The following is a 17,533-nucleotide window of genomic DNA, read 5'->3' as shown; positions in this document are numbered from 1 at the left end:
AGTAAGGAGCCTGGGGGGCAGTGAGGAGGTGGGGAGGGGGACGGTAAGGTTTGGGGTCAGGAAGGAGCCGGTGGGGGGATAGCGAAGGGGGGGGAGAGCCCGGGGGGCAGTAAGGAGCCTGGGGGGCAGTGAGGAGGTGGGGAGGGGGACAGTAAGGTTTGGGGTCAGGAAGGAGCCGGTGGGCGGATAGCGGCGGGGGGGGGGGAGGAGAGCCGGGGGGCAGTGAGGAGCCGGGGGTCAGTAAGCCTGGGGGGCAGTGAGGAGGTGGGGAGGGGGCCAGTGAGGTTTGGGGTCGGGAAGGAGCCGGGGGGCAGTGAGGAGCCGGGGGTCAGTAAGCCTGGGGGGCAGTGAGGAGGTGGGGAGGGGGACAGTGAGGTTTGGGGTCAGGAAGGAGCCGGGGGTCAGTAAGTAGCCGGGGGGGCGGTGGGGAGGGGGACAGTGAGGTTTGGGGTCGGGAAGGAGCCGGGGGGGGGGATAGCGGCGAGGAGCCGGGGGGGGCGGTGGGGAGGGGGCCAGTGAGGTTTGGGGTCGGGAAGGAGCCGGGGGGCAGTGAGGAGCCGGGGGGGCAGTGGGGAGGGGGACAGTGAGGTTTGGGGTCGGGAAGGAGCCGGGGGGCAGTGAGGAGCCGGGGGTCAGTAAGTAGCCGGGGGGGCAGTGGGGAGGGGGCCAGTGAGGTTTGGGGTCGGGAAGGAGCCGGGGGGGGGATAGCGGCGAGGAGCCGGGGGGGCGGTGGGGAGGGGGCCAGTGAGGTTTGGGGTCGGGAAGGAGCCGGGGGGCAGTGAGGAGCCGGGGGTCAGTAAGTAGCCGGGGGGGCAGTGGGGAGGGGGCCAGTGAGGTTTGGGGTCGGGAAGGAGCCGGGGGGCAGTGAGGAGCCGGGGGTCAGTAAGCCTGGGGGGCAGTGAGGAGGTGGGGAGGGGGACAGTGAGGTTTGGGGTCAGGAAGGAGCCGGGGGTCAGTAAGTAGCCGGGGGGGCGGTGGGGAGGGGGACAGTGAGGTTTGGGGTCGGGAAGGAGCCGGGGGGCAGTGAGGAGCCGGGGGTCAGTAAGTAGCCGGGGGGGCAGTGGGGAGGGGGCCAGTGAGGTTTGGGGTCGGGAAGGAGCCGGGGGGGGGATAGCGGCGAGGAGCCGGGGGGGCGGTGGGGAGGGGGCCAGTGAGGTTTGGGGTCGGGAAGGAGCCGGGGGGCAGTGAGACGGCGGGGAGCCCCGGAGGGGACAGTTAGGTTTGGGGGCAGTGAGGAGCCCCGCGGCAGAGCGTAAGGCTGGGGCCGGGCAGCCGGCGGTGACAGCCGGCGCACTCCGCTGCAGGGGCCGAGCCGGCGGGAGGGAGCAGATTCACCTACTCGCCGGTCACCGACTCGTTACTCTGCGCTCAGCGGCCCCCCGAGCACGTGGCTCCGGGGGCGCGGCAAGGCAAGCCCTGTGTCTCCCACCTCCCCTATTCCCGGGTCAGACTGGGTCCCAGGATTGGGGGTCCCACCCTAGATTAGAGGAGCCAACCGGTGACTGATGAGCGGTTCTGGCCCCAGAGAGCAGCCTTGGCAGGAAGGAGACGCGACCCCGCCACAGCTGTTGCTTTCGGGGGATTCAGAGACAGAAAGAGCGAGGGTACCTTTAAGAGGAAAAAAAAATCCCCTCAATTCCCCGATTTGCATTTTCCATTTGTGCCCCTCCTTTTTTGCAGTGATGTCAGCCGGGGAGGACTTGCTGGCAGCACTGGGAAGCGGAGTTCAGACGGCGGCAGCAGAGCTGAGCCATCCGATGCTTTAGCAGCCGGACCTCTCCGGGTGCTGCCTCTCTCCAACACCCACAGCCTCTGCGCCTGCAGGGGTGATCCGGGCCGGACAGCTCCTGTGCAAAATTTCCAGTCTATACCAAAGAGGGGTAAACAAGGATCTTCTACCATCTTTCTCTCAAATAGACATAACACTCCTCTTCTGTTTTATCCTCAAAGAGAGAGATTTGCTGGACTGCTCTTGCAGACAGGGGGATTTAGTTAAAAGTCTCGCAGCACAACTTAGCTTAACCGGCATCAGCGTGGCGGACTGATATTAATGAGGTTCTTTTAATGTGGAATTACATTTTCCTTTTACAGCTGCAAAAACATAAAACCAAACCCAAACCAAGACTTAGCTAAAAGTTAGACTACCTTTTGCTTCCACAATTGTGGAAATCGTTCATGCGTTTTTTGCTCTAGCCTGCATGGGAAGAAGCAGCTTGTATTTTGGATCAAGGATTTGCTGGTGTAAACTGGTCTAACTTCTATGCGATGGGGCAGCCTTCATTACTCTAGACGCCTTGCTGATGTGCCGAGGAGCCAATGTAAATTGACATCTTTTGCAGAGAAGGCAAGGAATTAAAGGTAAGGGGAGGGTTGATTAGCATTTTGTATTTTTCGTCAGGCATCCCCCTCACAACACATTACCAGCAGTGCATCCAGATTGAGATTATTAGGCTAGAACTGGCTAAGTAATGTGAGTCGCCTTTGGTGACGAGTACAGGGAGTTCCTGAGTAATTGCAAAAGATGAATTTTTAAGCTTTTTAATGTGTCACATTTATGATCTGCGTTATTACGCTGAGCTAACTTGTACTGTTCAGGCATAAGGGGCTCCTACAGACTGAGTCTGTGATGTAGTTTGCTCAGGTTTCAGTTAACATTTTCTTGAATGTGCACCCCTTTCCCCAGTGTTTCCACCATCCGGTTTGATTTGGTGGTTGTTTGTAGACATAATACATAATACCTATATATGAGAGAGAGAGAGAGAGAGAGAGGCGAAAGAAAAAAAAAACATATGGAGCATTTTATTTGTGCAATCGTAATCCTGTAATGGAGATTGCATTTAATGGGGATTGCATCAAAATGCCTAGCTGTTGTTGGGAGAGGGGAGGGCAAAAACTGTGCTGGATTGTAAATGAAGTTCTTTGATTGAAGGATTTCCTTGAACTGTGGAGGGATGGCGATGAGGAGCTTAAAGTTGCTGTGCATTTGGAGTATTGGAATGGGATAAAAAGCAGATCAAGCTGAAATATATTTTAATTTGTTCAGGCTCTGGACATGATTTGAAACCTGGGGGAGAGGAAATTCAGTCATTGCACTGATGTACTGGTATTGACGCCACTGTCCAAGGAACACTTGGACTCAGTAGCAAAAACCCATTGACAGGAAGGCTAGGCTAGGATATTGCCACTCTTTTGGGGAGGAATGAGGAAGGAAGGTTTGTTTATGGCTTTTGCAAGATAGAAATTGGAGGCACAAACCTTACAGCCTGCTGGTTGCAAGCACGCAAGCCTTGTAGGCGATCTGGAAAGTAGAGGGTTTTTCTCCTTTTCCTTTTGCAAGCTTGGCATAGCAAACTGTAAGAAATACCTCTAAGATATATGAAGAGAACATGTAGGGACCAATAGCCCTTCTGGGGCTCTGAAGAGACTCTAAGCGTAGAGAAGAATTGACTAAGATAGCATGAGCTCACATATTTGAGTTTGAGAGAGGATGTATTGAAGGAAGTATGGAGCAATAATTTTATGAAATGCTGATGTTTACTTCAGTTGGCAGAAGTGAGGAGAAGATGTTCAAGGTGCAGGAGTCTGTTGAACCCAACTAGAATTGAGGGTAATTTCTCAGCGGAGAATATCAGGTTATTCTAAGCTGCTTTATTATTATTTTTTAATGACATTCTAAGTTATAAAGAACGAAAAGCTGTTCCCATGTAAGTCTCATTAAAAGCAAAAGGAATATCCAGAGAAAACATCAATAATAAGTAAAAGATAAATCTTAACTTTTTTTCTTGTTAGCAATGAAAGAATGAAAGTAGAGATGATCTGAAAGATTATAGAGCAAAATAGTTTTTAAAAAGGAGCTGATGGTGTTGTGGGGAGGAGTTATTCATTTATGTATTAACATTCTGACAAGTCGTTTCGCCAAAAAGACTGGTTTGTATCCATATGAATTGCAAGAGTACCATGTGCAAGCATCTAAGTAGAATCCTCAAGTAAACAGCAGAGACGTCCTATAAAATACTCACCAGTACTTCTGTACCATTGCCAAGAAAAGGGATGGATTAAATGTAAACGTTGTACTAAATAAACCAAAGCAAAAATATCTCAGGTTGTCAGAAGTAATACGTTTTCTTATATGAAATGTGTACATAAGACTGGGTAATGGCTTCACACTTGAGTGACTCCAAAACTGTAAATTTTGCATAAGATAAATAAAGGTGAGAGAGAGGAATATGCTGATTTTAAATACAGTGGAGAAAATCTGCATAAGCACAATGACTTCCACTTAAGCATTTCATATTGGCCAAAGTGAGACAATTTTTGTGTATGTGTGAACCATAAAAGATGGGTTTAGAATATTAATGGGTAAACTCTGGAGAGCTAGAGGCTAGCTCAATAGGCAGAAGATTCTTTCTTTTTAAGAAAGACTTGGAAAAGATGTATGTAAATTGCATGTTCAATTTGGACTGTCTATACCCAGATTTTAAAATCAAATTTAGCATTGTTTAAGAGAACAATGCCAGATTAAAAAAAAATAAAAAACCAACAACTCTGCAGTTCTAGCAGTAAAGATTTCTTACTTTTCTTTACGGTAAGGGTAAGCATTGTTATGTCGTGTATATATGTGAGTTTGTTTCTCTGTGTATGTTCTGTATTTTAATCACATTTTCACCAAATAGCAGGAATATACTGTTGAAGAACAAATTCTGGTTTTCTTTCCATTCAGATCTTTCTTTTCCATGTTTTCTTCAGAAGAGCTTTTATTGCTTCCTGGCTGCATTGTTCATCCTTGCAGCATTTCTTTAAATGTGAGCATACGAATGCCTTGGTATAGTTAAAGGATAATTTATATTCAGTGTAGTACTGTCTGCTCAGTGGAATTGGTTTTATACATCACAGCCTTTGCAAAAAGGAAGATCAAAGATCTGAACCTGTGGTCCTGTACTGAATTTGTATTCTACCTGGACAAATGCAATATAATACTGATGACCCTCACACTTCTGTAGTTAAGAGTACATCTGCCTTTTCTTTATAATGCCCCTTTGTTTAGTTTTAATATAGTTCTAAAGATGTATCTTAAGCTGAAATGAAAACACATTGATAGAGTAAAATAGAAGTCCAAACCATTTCTGTATAATAAAAAAAGTATGTGCATTAATTGTCTATTTGGTTTTTCCCTTCCTCATTATTCACTGCTTTGGGTTTCCGAACTGATATTTCCAAACTTCAGATATTGGGGCACCCTTGAGTCCCAGGTAAGTGCTGGATTTTGAAGTGGGTTGCAATTGTAAAACAGTCACAAAGGTCTTTTCTGGAAAGTGGAACAATGCCGGCTCAGTACAGGAATTAGTCAGATCTGAGTTTTGATAGTTGAGCCTTAGATCTTATTAGGGACTTTAGTGCTGTGGCATTATTCTTGTTTGTTTTTTTGAGGTTAAGTTTCAATAGCTAAACGAAACCAAACCATGTTAATGAAAGTTAAACTAAGCTTAAAATATATTAAGGAAAAACAAAAATATGCTAAAATAATGGTCTGACATAAGTGCATAAAAGTCATAGAATTTCAAGTTAGGACCGCTAATGCACGCTCTTAACTTCATCTATATCAGAGCAGGTATTTTGCAGCATTGACAGTCTTCCATCAGAATATACCACAATAGTGAGTGAAGCTACTATTACCTTACATTTACATAGTATTTTTCATTTTGAAGGATCCCGAAGTCCTTTACAACATATATATCTATCAATATGCATATCTAATATATAGCTATATCCCACTATTTACTTGATCACTGTAGATAAAGGGCATGGATGGTTATAAATATTTTGTGCACTTCTTAGATTAGAGAATTTGGCTATATCTAAAGTGTATGCATGGTTCACTGTTGTGATCATGAGTGCTACAGTGCCTAGCAGGCTAAGCCAGAGGGGCCTGATACCCTTACTTCTAAATGTATGGCTTTGTGGAAGGTGATTCAGATATTGTTTTGATATAGATTTTTTTGTATTAAATAAAAGTTCATTAGCTAGATTTAATAAAGTTTGTTCCAAGAGCCTCTTACTTGAAAGAGATAATTGGGATATTTAGAAATGTTGTCATTCCCTAGTGTGGCAAAGTACTAGTGACCATACCTTTCTTGAGTTTTTTTTGGAAGGTTCATCCTGCTTGTGGACTGAGTTGCCAATACACAGGTGTGTTACATGAATGAGGAAATTTAAGGTGGAAGTGGGAATTGATTACTTTCTTTAGATCTGAGGGAAACTCCAATTCTCATTATCCAGCAGTTAAAAAAGAAAATAGTTTCAGAGATAGTCTTTTTCAATTATGGTCTCTGAATTAGTAGAGTGACTTGCCAGAAATCATAAACGCTTCTACGAGCTTTTGCACTTTAAAAGCTCCACTGAAAGAGGATTTTAAACTGTCCTTGTAATTGTCTCTAATGTGTTATGTAGTGAATAAGAGTGGGATTGGTAGAATATAAATTTTGAGGCTAGGAGTGACAATTACTGCATTTATAATTTCTGGCACAAATCTGAATGAAAGAGCCTTTTATGTATAGTCTTTTCTAGCACATGGATATTTTGTTTTAATCCCCCCTCCGACTTCGTAGAAAGTTTCTCCTCTGTGCAAATAAGGAACAGCAATAGTCGAATTAATATCCATTCAGTACAGTTCATATTTAAATGAAACAAACCTGTTTGCAAAGAAGCATTAATTAACCAAGTAGAGATTTCATTAAGGTTCAGGAAAACTTAATTTAAATAATGAAAATGTAAATAGAAAGAGCTTGGAACTTATTCCGCTATTCACTGCCAAGTTTTTCATAGGTCTGAACAGTAAATAATATATTGTAATAGGTTTTTTGTCACAATCTCATTATTAGACATTCTTTTTATTTGAGGTTTTGTTTAACTGCTGTTAAGTAAATATCATGAAAATTACTGTACATCAGTTGTACTGGAAAAGAAATGTTTTCCCAAAGGTAACTTAAAATAAAGCCGTTTGTACTTTGTTCAACTTGCTTTATTAGGGTCTGATCCAAAGCCCATTAAAGTCAATGGAAATAACTCCTATTGGCTTCAGTAGACTTAGGAATAGCCTAATGAATTCTTGCATTACATACATAATGTACTTCAATTGGGGGCACTTGGTTTGGGAGTCAAGCATGTTACTGAGATGCAGAGAGCTTTGTTGAGTAGTTTTGCTTGCGTAAGAACTGCAGGATTTGGCCCATTCAGCAGTGGGCCTCTAAATTAACTTTGCAGAAGAAAACTTTTAAAATTAAAATATTGCCTTTCCCACCATCTATTTATACTTTGCAACATACTTCACATGGCATATAATTTCACTGGAAACTGCAACACTAGACTGACAGACAGCTGAACTCTGCTCATATGGTGTGTGAAATCTTTGAAGGTATTTCAGATTTATAGTGGTTTAATGGAAAATCGTCTTTGGCCCACAGTATTTAAACCCTATTGTCATTAAAAGGTTAGTTCACAATGCTCGGAATTATTGCCTGATTCGCTTTCCTTCCAGTACAACATCTTGCGTTGTACATTATTTTGATGTGACGTTGTTTTTGGAATGATTTTCTTCCCTCTACGCTGCTTAGAAATAAGATGTCTTGTGATGAATTCTGTTTGTATATCAGTGTTTATCTGTTACATCCTTAAGGATATGGTTTTATTATTTTTTGTAAGAATTTAATTAGTAATTATGTGAGCTGTATGCTGTCTAGTGAAATGGTAAGAAATCCGTACCAAGACAAACAAAAGCCAAGAAGAAAAAGAGGGTAGTACTTCAGGGATAACATTTTTCCATTTATACACATATTTACACCTTCAATATCATATGTTTATGATTATTATTAATAATATGTCTGTGCCCATGTAAGTCGAAGGTAGAACTCCCATTACTTCAGTGGTGCAGGATTAGGCTGGATTCACAAATTACTTAGGCATTGCAATGTTCAGCTGCCTAGTGGAATTCTCAGCCCTGATTTGGGTGCCCAGGCTTCCCCTGCATTGTGTGGGGAGAATAAGGCCTAAGAACAGGATTCCCAGAAGCCGGTAAGATGAGCAGTGAACCTCAACTAGTTAGGAGTGAACTGCACAGAAAAGGGCAGGGCTTAGGCTCGTCCTCAAAGGTATTAGGCATCTACTGACAGGCCAGAGGAAGGTGCTTCCCTCACATCCTGATTCTCAGTTGTGACCCTTCTCCTGGAGTTAGTTGCCTAATCCAGGTCAGCCTTTTTCTCTCAAAATAAGAGAGAAACCCAGAACAATTAATAGCCCAGTGGTTAGGACACTCACTTGAGATGTAGAGACCCAGATTCCAATCCTTGTGCTGCTTGATTTGGAACAGAGACTTGAAACCCTATTTCGTAGATACCAGATGCCCTAACCACCAGGTTACTTGAGAGAGAAAATACAGCAAAACCCTTATTCTGCAACTTCGCCATTAAATTGTGGCTCACACTAATGAATTGCAATTTGTGCATTGCTATGTACTGAAGCATTTTGAATTCAACTTCACTGTAAATAATTTTTCAACATCCAAGTTCACTGTAAAGATTTTCCACTGTATATTTATAAATGCACTCTAATACGGTGAAGATATAAGGAGTGAGACAAAAGGAATGGTGCATTAAATGAAATAATTCTTATTTTGTCAGTCATTTAAGTGACTTTTGGAATATATATCTAGCAATTTGCTTTAAACGAAGATGCCCTAGAATAGAAATCAACATAGCAATAACTCTACATGAAGGAAATCTATGGATAAGAATACTGCAGAACTCATTCTCTTTCCATCTTTCTGTCTTGTCAGTCTGTAAGAGTGTTGAAGGATTTAAATGTTATCTTTGGATTTTGATAGTGGTTTCCTGATAACTGGATTCTAGTGCTTGGCCACTTCAGCATTTTTTTAGCCTGGAATATAAATGTGCTTAATTAGCAGAAGACTCTTTTTAAAAACACCTTAGTGTTGTGGAAGTCAATAGCATTCTGTGTTTTTTACTACTGGAGTGCAAATGGGATATAAGGTAATCAGAGTTATTGTTAGCCTATTGGCTCTTTTTATTTATGTAATAGGACTGAAGAAAAAAATACACATTTGACTTTGAAAAAGTGAGTATGCTAATCTAATTTCTTTCCTTAGAATATAACCTTGAGAAACAATCATACACATAGATGTTTGTTTATCTGAGTCTTGTACATTTTTTTTTTTTTTTACATTGTGGGAAGATGACATGCAGCTGTGATGAAGAAACAAATCAGGCTATGGTAAGGAAACCATTTTTGTTGTTCAGGTATTATTTTACCCAATTCCCTCCTCCCCCTTTTTTAAAGGGATTAATTCCTTAGGCAGGGGGAAGAGGTCCAGATAAACACATCAAACCTTAATTTTTAACAAAGTAAAACTTCCTACAAAAATAAACAAAAAGGAGATAAGAATGGTGAGCTATTAATTAACTTGGCTGTTAATTCATAGCTAAACGTAAACTGAGTCTCAACAGTAAGCTCATATCTAAGGTTTTGGTCTAGTCTTTATATAGAAACTAGATATGGTGAGATTCACTCTCATACTGTGCCAGGGCAAAATCAATGTATGTATGAGGACAACTTCATAGAGCGTTATGGATTCAACAGTCTGTGGAAACGGGCAAATAAAGAGATGCTGTACCACAATAGTCCCTCAGAAAAGAGAAGTCCACTTCAAAAGTGAGTGTAATGGGCAGAAAGCAAGAGATATATTGTGTACCAAGAAGTAAGTAGTCAGTATTTGTGGTCAGATGAGTTATTAACTGATAATAAAGATACTGCTCATGGTTGATAGACATGGAATGCTTGTACCACCCACAAAAGGAACAATCCTTATGAGCCCTAATCAACTCTCTGGGCTTCAGTGCTATCAGTAGAACTGAACAACACCAACCACATCCCAAGAATTGTTGTTGTGTATTAAGGAGAAGAGATTTAATGGTGTCTAATTACCATTGACTTTGGAGCCAAACAGCTCTTTGATTTTTTTTTTAATACTAGAAGTATTAGTCTCTAATTTTAAGATATGTAAGAAAACATCAGATTCCTTGTTGTGCCTAATAAAAACAAGATGAAAGTTGTAAAACTGTCTGGAAACCTAGATGGGATAGGGAGTGGGTGCATCCCTTTTGACTGTACAGAGGGACACAGCTGGATGGAATAACCTATCATTTGATGGGAGGTTGTGGAGTATTAAACTGCGTTAGGGAACTTGGTTCTCTAGAATCTAAAACTTCTGGAAGGTAAGCAGAACATAGTTCTGTATAAAGCTGTCTAGATTGTATCTTATTTTTTCAGTTTTCAGTGTTTGTTTCTGATTCGAATTGTTGTACATATGAAAGCTGCTGATCAATAATGCAAACAGCTGGTTAGTGTTTAAGGATTACCAAACATCCTTATATGAATCTATCTGACTTGACATGGGTTAAAGCTAAAAGAGATGACAGAAAAGTGATTAATTGACTGAATTAATGAAATTAGATAAATTCTAAAGAAAAATATAAATATGTCAAGAGCTAAGAGCAAGGTAAGAATGGACTCCTGCTCATTGTAAAAAGTTAAAAATCTAAAGAAATTTATATTCTATTAGATCAGTGTGCCATTGAATTAGACTTTGTCAACTGAAATGGAAGAAGAGTATGAAACTGATTAAATTTGATCATACAAATAAGACATGGGGTAAATTTCAAAAAAGTGTAAATGAGTTAGACTCCTAATCCCATTTTCAAAAGTGACTTAGGCACTTAGAAGCCTCAGTCTCGCTGACTTTAAATGAGTCTTAGGCTCCAAAGTCACGTAGGCAGATTTGAAAAAAATTACCCATTTTCAGCATCATAATCATAATTGAAATGTAAACCATGATTATTTATGTGCCCATTCCAAGTTTTCCAACAACTATTCAAAGTCAGCCTCATTCAGGAGTAGTTCATCATCTTCTACACTCAGAGATGACGCAAGTGGTGACTATGCAATTAAAACAACTAAACCCAAAGATTTGAATTTGATTAAAAAAGTTTCAATCCTCTTTAATGTAACACAAAGTTACCTTTTTATAGAAATGATTGAAGCACTTGGCCCTGGATACATTCCTCATGCCTCATTTAAAACCCACATGTCCACTACTGGATATTGCAGATGAAGAACTAGAAAGAGCAAAAAGGGAATAATAATCACAATATAAAGGAATCAACATTGAAATTAATCCACAACATGAAAAATGATGGCTACAGTCATGTGTTAAAAGGGAAATGTGTTTCAGGTTAATTCTTTTGATTGAGTCTGAATAGAGAAACATAGACTATTGTGTCCAAGTTGCCCTCCAAGAATGCATAAACAGTATGACAAAAAGAAGTCTGCTATTGTCTCCAGTAATGAAAATATAGAGAAAAAGATGAGAACTTCTCAGGTGCAATCATCCTAAATTTTCTGGGGTGAAATCCTTGTCCCATTGAAGTAAATCACAAAACTCCCATTCAGTGGAGCAAGGGTTTCACCCCTGGCAAATGGATGTTTGTGCACTGTTTAAACCTCTGTGTGAAAGAAGGAATATAAAACATAGTCTTCAAGCATGTTGTGGAGGTTCAGAAATTCTTCTGCAACAACTATCAGCCTCATAGTTAATTGACTGAAAAAGAAGGATTGATACCTCTGCTTGCTAATGGAATTTGGTTGATCTCTGAGGAAGATTGTATCTCTTAGTGTGCATGCAGCTACCATAAGTGTTGAAATTTGCACTGAGCATGAGAACTTTTTATCAAAACTTAGCTCTTGTTTACACAACAAGGGACTCTACAAAACTGCATTTATAAAGTGACTGAAGAAGGTTTCAGAAGGAGTAGACAGACAACAAGCTAATGACACTACTGTTTCAACGGAATATTTGGATTGATCTGTTTCACTACAAAGAGGTGGAACACACAAGGACCAAACCTAGAAATGATGCAGACAGTGGCACTTTTCCATTAGAAGCCTATAACCACACATAAAGGTTATAGGTTGAGCCCAGTACAGGAAAAACACCTGCACTCCTGTCAAGCCAGATGAAAAAGAGTCTACTCTCAATCATTTTTTTTAATGAATATGTTCCTAACGGCAGATACAAAAGAGGTGTAGGTCTAATTAGAGAATAGATAGAAAACTCAGTTAGTGCATTCTTATGTTCTTACTTACAGGCTGGATTATTTATTTATTTAGTTAGTTTTTTATTGTTTTGGGGGTTTTTTTGTATGGAAGAGGGAAAAAGTGAATTTCTTCATGTAACATGCCTTGTATTAGGCCTACTGATGTCCACGTCTTTGCAGAGCTGGTGTGCAGGGTGTGCACTTGCACTGTAAAAAGAAAAGGAGTACTTGTGGCACCTTAGAGACTAACACATTTATTTGAGCATAAGCTTTCGTGAGCTACAGCTCACTTCATCGGATGCATTCCTCGGATGAAGTGAGCTGTAGCTCACGAAAGCTTATGCTCAAATAAATGTGTTAGTCTCTAAGGTGCCACAAGTACTCCTTTTCTTTTTTCGAATACAGACTAACACGGCTGCTACTCTGGCACTTGCACTGTGGCTTTCATAGGCACATAGGCTGAGCGTGTCGTTTAGTCCATCCCTCTGTGCTGACGCAGGATTAACTATACTAGACCATCCCTGACAGATGTTTGCCTGATCTGTTCTTGAAAACCTCAGAGGGTTGAGTCTAGAACTTCTCGTCTTGTGCCCCCACATCAACACATATTTGTCTCATACAGCATATGTGATAAGTGATGCATATATGCAATGTGTGTGTATAGGGTCTGATACTTACTGATGTGGAATATTTAATCAAGTACATTGCTTCTTATCCCATATCTCAGGTTGTCTGAGGTCACCCACACAGTCAAGCTTGAGCACTGGTCCCATCAACTGGTATATGGGGGTGGTATGGAGGGTGATTACAGCCTATAAACTGTGATTCCTGGGTATGGCTGGACACACTTGATGCAGGACCCTGCAGAAAAAAAGGTAGTTTTAAGCTATCTTTGAACTCCCTGTATTCTGGGTCCATCCAGTGGATGTTTCAGCCCCCAGCATAGCTAAGAGCGGCCTCAGGGCTGCTCTGAACTGCACGTCTATGCCCCTGACCTGAAGGGACTTTGTGGCAGCTGAAAAGAACCAGAGAGCAGAGCTCTGTTTGCAGCTTGACACACAACCTAGATGATGGGCTGTGAGGGGGGTTCAGCTTAGAACTATAATGGCAGCTCTGCATTTTCCAGGAAATGCCTTTAGATCAGGCCATGCTCTGAAGTTGAATCCAGAGAGTTGTCAACTGTGTATTCCCAGAGTGCAAAAGGGCTATATTGCAACCTGTCACATCACCACATATACTTGCAATTACTGACTCTTGGGTCCTTGGAAACTCTTGAAATTTCCAACCCTTGCTCACATGTATGTGCATAAATAATATGATATTTGAGACTCCTTTTCTGTTTGACTGGATTTTTCCCATTATTTAGCACAGTATGGGGACTTGAGACTCCATTCTTTATGCATATAACTGCCATTAATATCAATGTGAGTAATGCAGTAATCCATAGCAAATATGCCCATAAGTAACCACCAAGTGGCACCTCCAGGTCAGAGTTGAAGAAATTCGTGGCCCTCTTTAAAGCACGAATTCTATCTAGAGAAGCAGAGCATTTTTACCTGTTGATGGTATAGTATATTCATTTTGTTGGAAGCTAAGACATCAGTGGAAAGCATTGCCTGGTGGCATCTTACTGCATTTACATTAAGGTCCAAACCGTAAGACAATGGGAAATTTTTGGGAATAAGAATGAACAGGGTTTGGTTGCTGATTAAGTATTTCAGTGATGCTTTGTGGAATGACTGTCTTTGGTATTATGCCATAATACCAAGGTATTATTGCTACATGAGAATGTTATAGATCACTATTTTACTATCCGTTTGCCCAATGGCTGCTGGCTACATATATTTGTAATCTTGCCAATTTGAAGCCAGCTTCAGCTGCTGCTAACATCAGTAGAAAAAAATCCTCCCATTAATTTCAGTGGTGGTTAGGGATGGCATCTGGCTGGCCTTTGTGCTGCCTTGCCAGTTATCGGTAAGGGTAAGGGGCACCCCAGGAATTTATTGCCTTCTCCCTGCTCTCCCATGCTCAGGATTAAGGGGGAGAGCGGGGAGAAATGCTTAGCAGACATTTCCAGGGCCTGGCCCTTTAAAGCTGGGACTCCCTTGCATGCTCCAGGGTTTGCGGAACTCCAGTGACCGCCAAGGTAGGAGGAAGGGGCGGGTGAGTTTGTGTTGTGTAGGGCGCCTTCCCCATCAGCTGCTTGTGCTTTGACAAGGGCCTGGAGCTAGACAGGGACCTGGAGTGTGGTGAGGGTTGGGAAAAGTAAGGGGCACAGAGGTCTTGAGCTGCCCCCAATTCCCCACCAGTACTGCTGCCTATGTGGGATGAGGGTTCACAGTACTGCTGGGAGGAGCACCTGAGAGGGGAAGAAGAGTCATGGGCATGGTGATGGGGTGGGGGCAGTAACCGGTTTGTTCAGCATCTTAAAGGTGGGACCCCTAAGGGAGTTGAATTGGGCCCTTTGCTAACATACTCTGCAATGGAGAACGTTAAGGAGTTCATCCAAAGCAACATCACATAGCAGCGGCCCTTGCTGGAGTTCCTCAGGAGCATGGATCTCATGCCACAAGCCCCTTGCTTGTCCACTAACAACTTAGTTGAAAGTCAAGTAAAATTTGGCCACCTGGGCTTTTAAACTGCAAAACAAAAACAAACCATTTGTTGTAGTGTGTGACTGACGGTGCTGTCAGGTTGTTAGGCCCGGACCTGGGGTGCTCAGGGTTAAACTTGTGAATTCCTCTGCGGCCCCAGCACCAACTAGCACTCCCCATTAGAAGGAGCAGAAAAGCCGGATCTTGCCTGGTGAATCCTGATTGGCTACTCCTTTTTCTCAGCCCTTCTGGAGGACTACGTCTTGTTGGATTTGCTGGTACTAGAGTCTGAGTGGCGTTTCTAGACAGTGCTTGGAGGTTTAAAAACTCTCTGCCCCTCTTTCCCAGGTGACACTGTTCCTTGGGATGGGGTGTCAAGGTACTGATGCCTCCAGGAGAGGGCAGAGAAGGCCTGGTACATTCTGTCAGAGTCCCCTTAAATGTACTAAACAGTACAGAAATATATATATTTAAATAGCTCAATCAAAAAGTAGTATAAAGTCAGCCTACAAATAATGTTTATAGTCTCAGTTCTTCATATGTAATTCATTTTGGCAGGTACAATACTTTCAGGTTTTATGTATTATAAATTTAAAAAAAAGTTGAAAGAAATCATTTGAAAAGGGTTTAAAGTAAGTGATTAGATGAGGTTGGCAGGTGTGCAATATGGCTATTTCAGGATTAACTAAGTTCTGAAAATGCTGTCACTTCACAGTATTGGATCTATGTGTTGATTTAGTCATTGCTAAGGCAAAAGTCATCACCTTGCTGAACAAACTGTGCGAGGCATTAGTTGATGATGGTATAAAGCAGAAACAGCAGATGCCATTTTTTGAGCAACTTTGGAATCGTCCATGATTAAAAGGAGAATTGAATCAAAATAGATTCATAGATTCATAGATACTAAGGTCAGAAGGGACCACTGTGATCATCTAGTCCGACCTCCTGCACAGCGCAGGCCACAGAATGTCACCCACCACTCCTATGAAAACCTCACCCATGTCTGAGCTATTGAAGTCCTCAAATCATGGTTCAAAACTTCAAGGAGCAGAGAAGCCTCCCTCCAGTCAACCATGCCCCATGCTACAGAGGAAGGCAAAAAACCTCCAGGGCCTCTCCAATCTGCCCTGGAGGAAAACTCCCTCCCGACCCCAAACATGGCAATCAGCCAAACCCTGAGCACATGGGCAAGATTCACCAGCCAGATACCCAGGAAAGAGTTTTCTATAGTAAATCAGATCCCATCATCTAATATCCCATCTCAGGGGATTTGGCCTATTTACCTGAATATTTAAAGATCAATTACTTACCAAAATCCCATTATCCCATCATACCATCTCCTCCATAAACTTATCGAGTAGAATCTTAAAACCAGATAGATCTTTTGCCCCCACTGCTTCCCTTGGAAGGTTATTCCAAAACTTCACTCCTCTGATGGTTAAAAACCTTCGTCTGATTTCAAGTCTAAACTTCCTGGTGGTCAGTTTATATCCATTTGTTCTTGTGTCCACATGTGTCTTGTGTCTTCTCTTCTAATTGCCATTTAATTTGAATGTTTGTCATTGGGGGTAACATGATTTCATATTTTTGTAAATATATATTAAAATATGTCTGAGGGAAAAGAAAGAAAAAGGATATAGTAGAACCCTAAGGAAGTTAAAAATGATGAAAGAGAATTCAGAATGTCAGAACTCCTAATAAAACCATCTCTCACTTTCTAATGGGCAGGAAACAGAAATAGAGACACTATGGAAATGGAGCTCAGGAGAAAAAGAAAGTAGAAATGAACAAAATAAAATGAATTTAGCTGAACTGATGGCCCCAAATCATCCCTGTTTTAACTCTTCAAATTTCAGTGATCCATGGAATTACATGTGTGCTGTTACACCAAGGTGAATCTGGCCCACCATACACAAATCTTCAGGACTAGATAGTTCCATTCTGTGATCCTGAAGGAATGACCAGAAGTAATTTTCGGTATATCTTGTGAATCAAGAAGATCTCTAAGTATGTATCATTTGGTAGGTGGTTAAAGTGTCGTAGTAGGCTAACACATTTCTAAACTTACAAATAGTTGACTTGCTTAACTACTTATTTGTTGGTCTGTGTCTGTCTGAAGTGAGATATTTGAAAACATTACAAAATAATTGTTTTGTGGGCATGAGAGGAGGCAATAAAGCATTGTATTGCAGGTGATGTTGGTTGTGGGCCACCGTTTTGGTATACTAACCTGATCACATTTGCTTTTATAAAGGTAGCTGCAATTCAGACGGTATTGTGGTAGCTATGTTTCTGGGAGGACATATGCAGAGTCCTCTCATGCCTTGGCTTCCGCCAGTTTTGCTCACCGGAGTTCTGCAAACCCTGGGGAAAGCTTTATGCTGGGAGTCTGTGAATGGTCCGAATGTTCTTGGCTTGTAAAATCCAGCAGGGAGGTGACAGGTAGAGCGGGGCAGAAACAATGTTCCTGTCTTAGGCAAATTTTTGAGATTTCAAAAACTTTCCTGTTCTACAAGGGGATGAATGGAGACCTTCTGAATGTTGGGGGTTATGTAAAATAAGACATCTCCCCCCAGAATATCCAATAGGCCAGTGATTAGGGCATTGTGATGGTTCTGGGGCACCTGAAACTGTCAGTACCATGTTACCCTCTTGCCTCCAGCAGGAAGGGGTCTGTCCTGTGGTAGCTGTGTGTCAAGTTCCCTAATATCACCAACCTTTCAGCCATCAAGCACTCTCCTTTGGGCTATGCAGCCCTATCTTTGCCTGCAGTTTAAT

At 41.9% G+C, this 17,533-nt stretch overlaps 1 protein-coding gene across 4 annotated transcripts in view; it reads left to right on the top strand.

Annotated features, from left to right (window-relative positions):
- The first annotated feature begins 1,567 nt into the window (after positions 1 to 1,567).
- PCDH11X (protocadherin 11 X-linked) overlaps positions 1,568 to 17,533 on the top strand; it is a 983,439-nt gene continuing 967,473 nt past the window's right edge. For 2 of the 4 annotated variants that reach the window (XM_043491963.1, XM_043491962.1), the window contains exon 1: positions 1,570 to 2,358. The gene's annotated coding sequence lies outside the window, so the exon portion shown is untranslated. Of the gene's footprint in view, positions 2,359 to 17,533 lie in introns of all 4 variants that reach the window. The other 2 variants (XM_043491961.1, XM_038417020.2) reach the window with 2 other exon arrangements.

This window comes from Dermochelys coriacea, chromosome 9, assembly GCF_009764565.3.
Source record: "Dermochelys coriacea isolate rDerCor1 chromosome 9, rDerCor1.pri.v4, whole genome shotgun sequence".
Classification (NCBI taxonomy): domain Eukaryota; kingdom Metazoa; phylum Chordata; order Testudines; family Dermochelyidae; genus Dermochelys; species Dermochelys coriacea.
The sequence above is the reverse complement of the archived record's forward strand: the minus strand, read 5'-3'. Positions and strand labels throughout refer to the sequence as shown.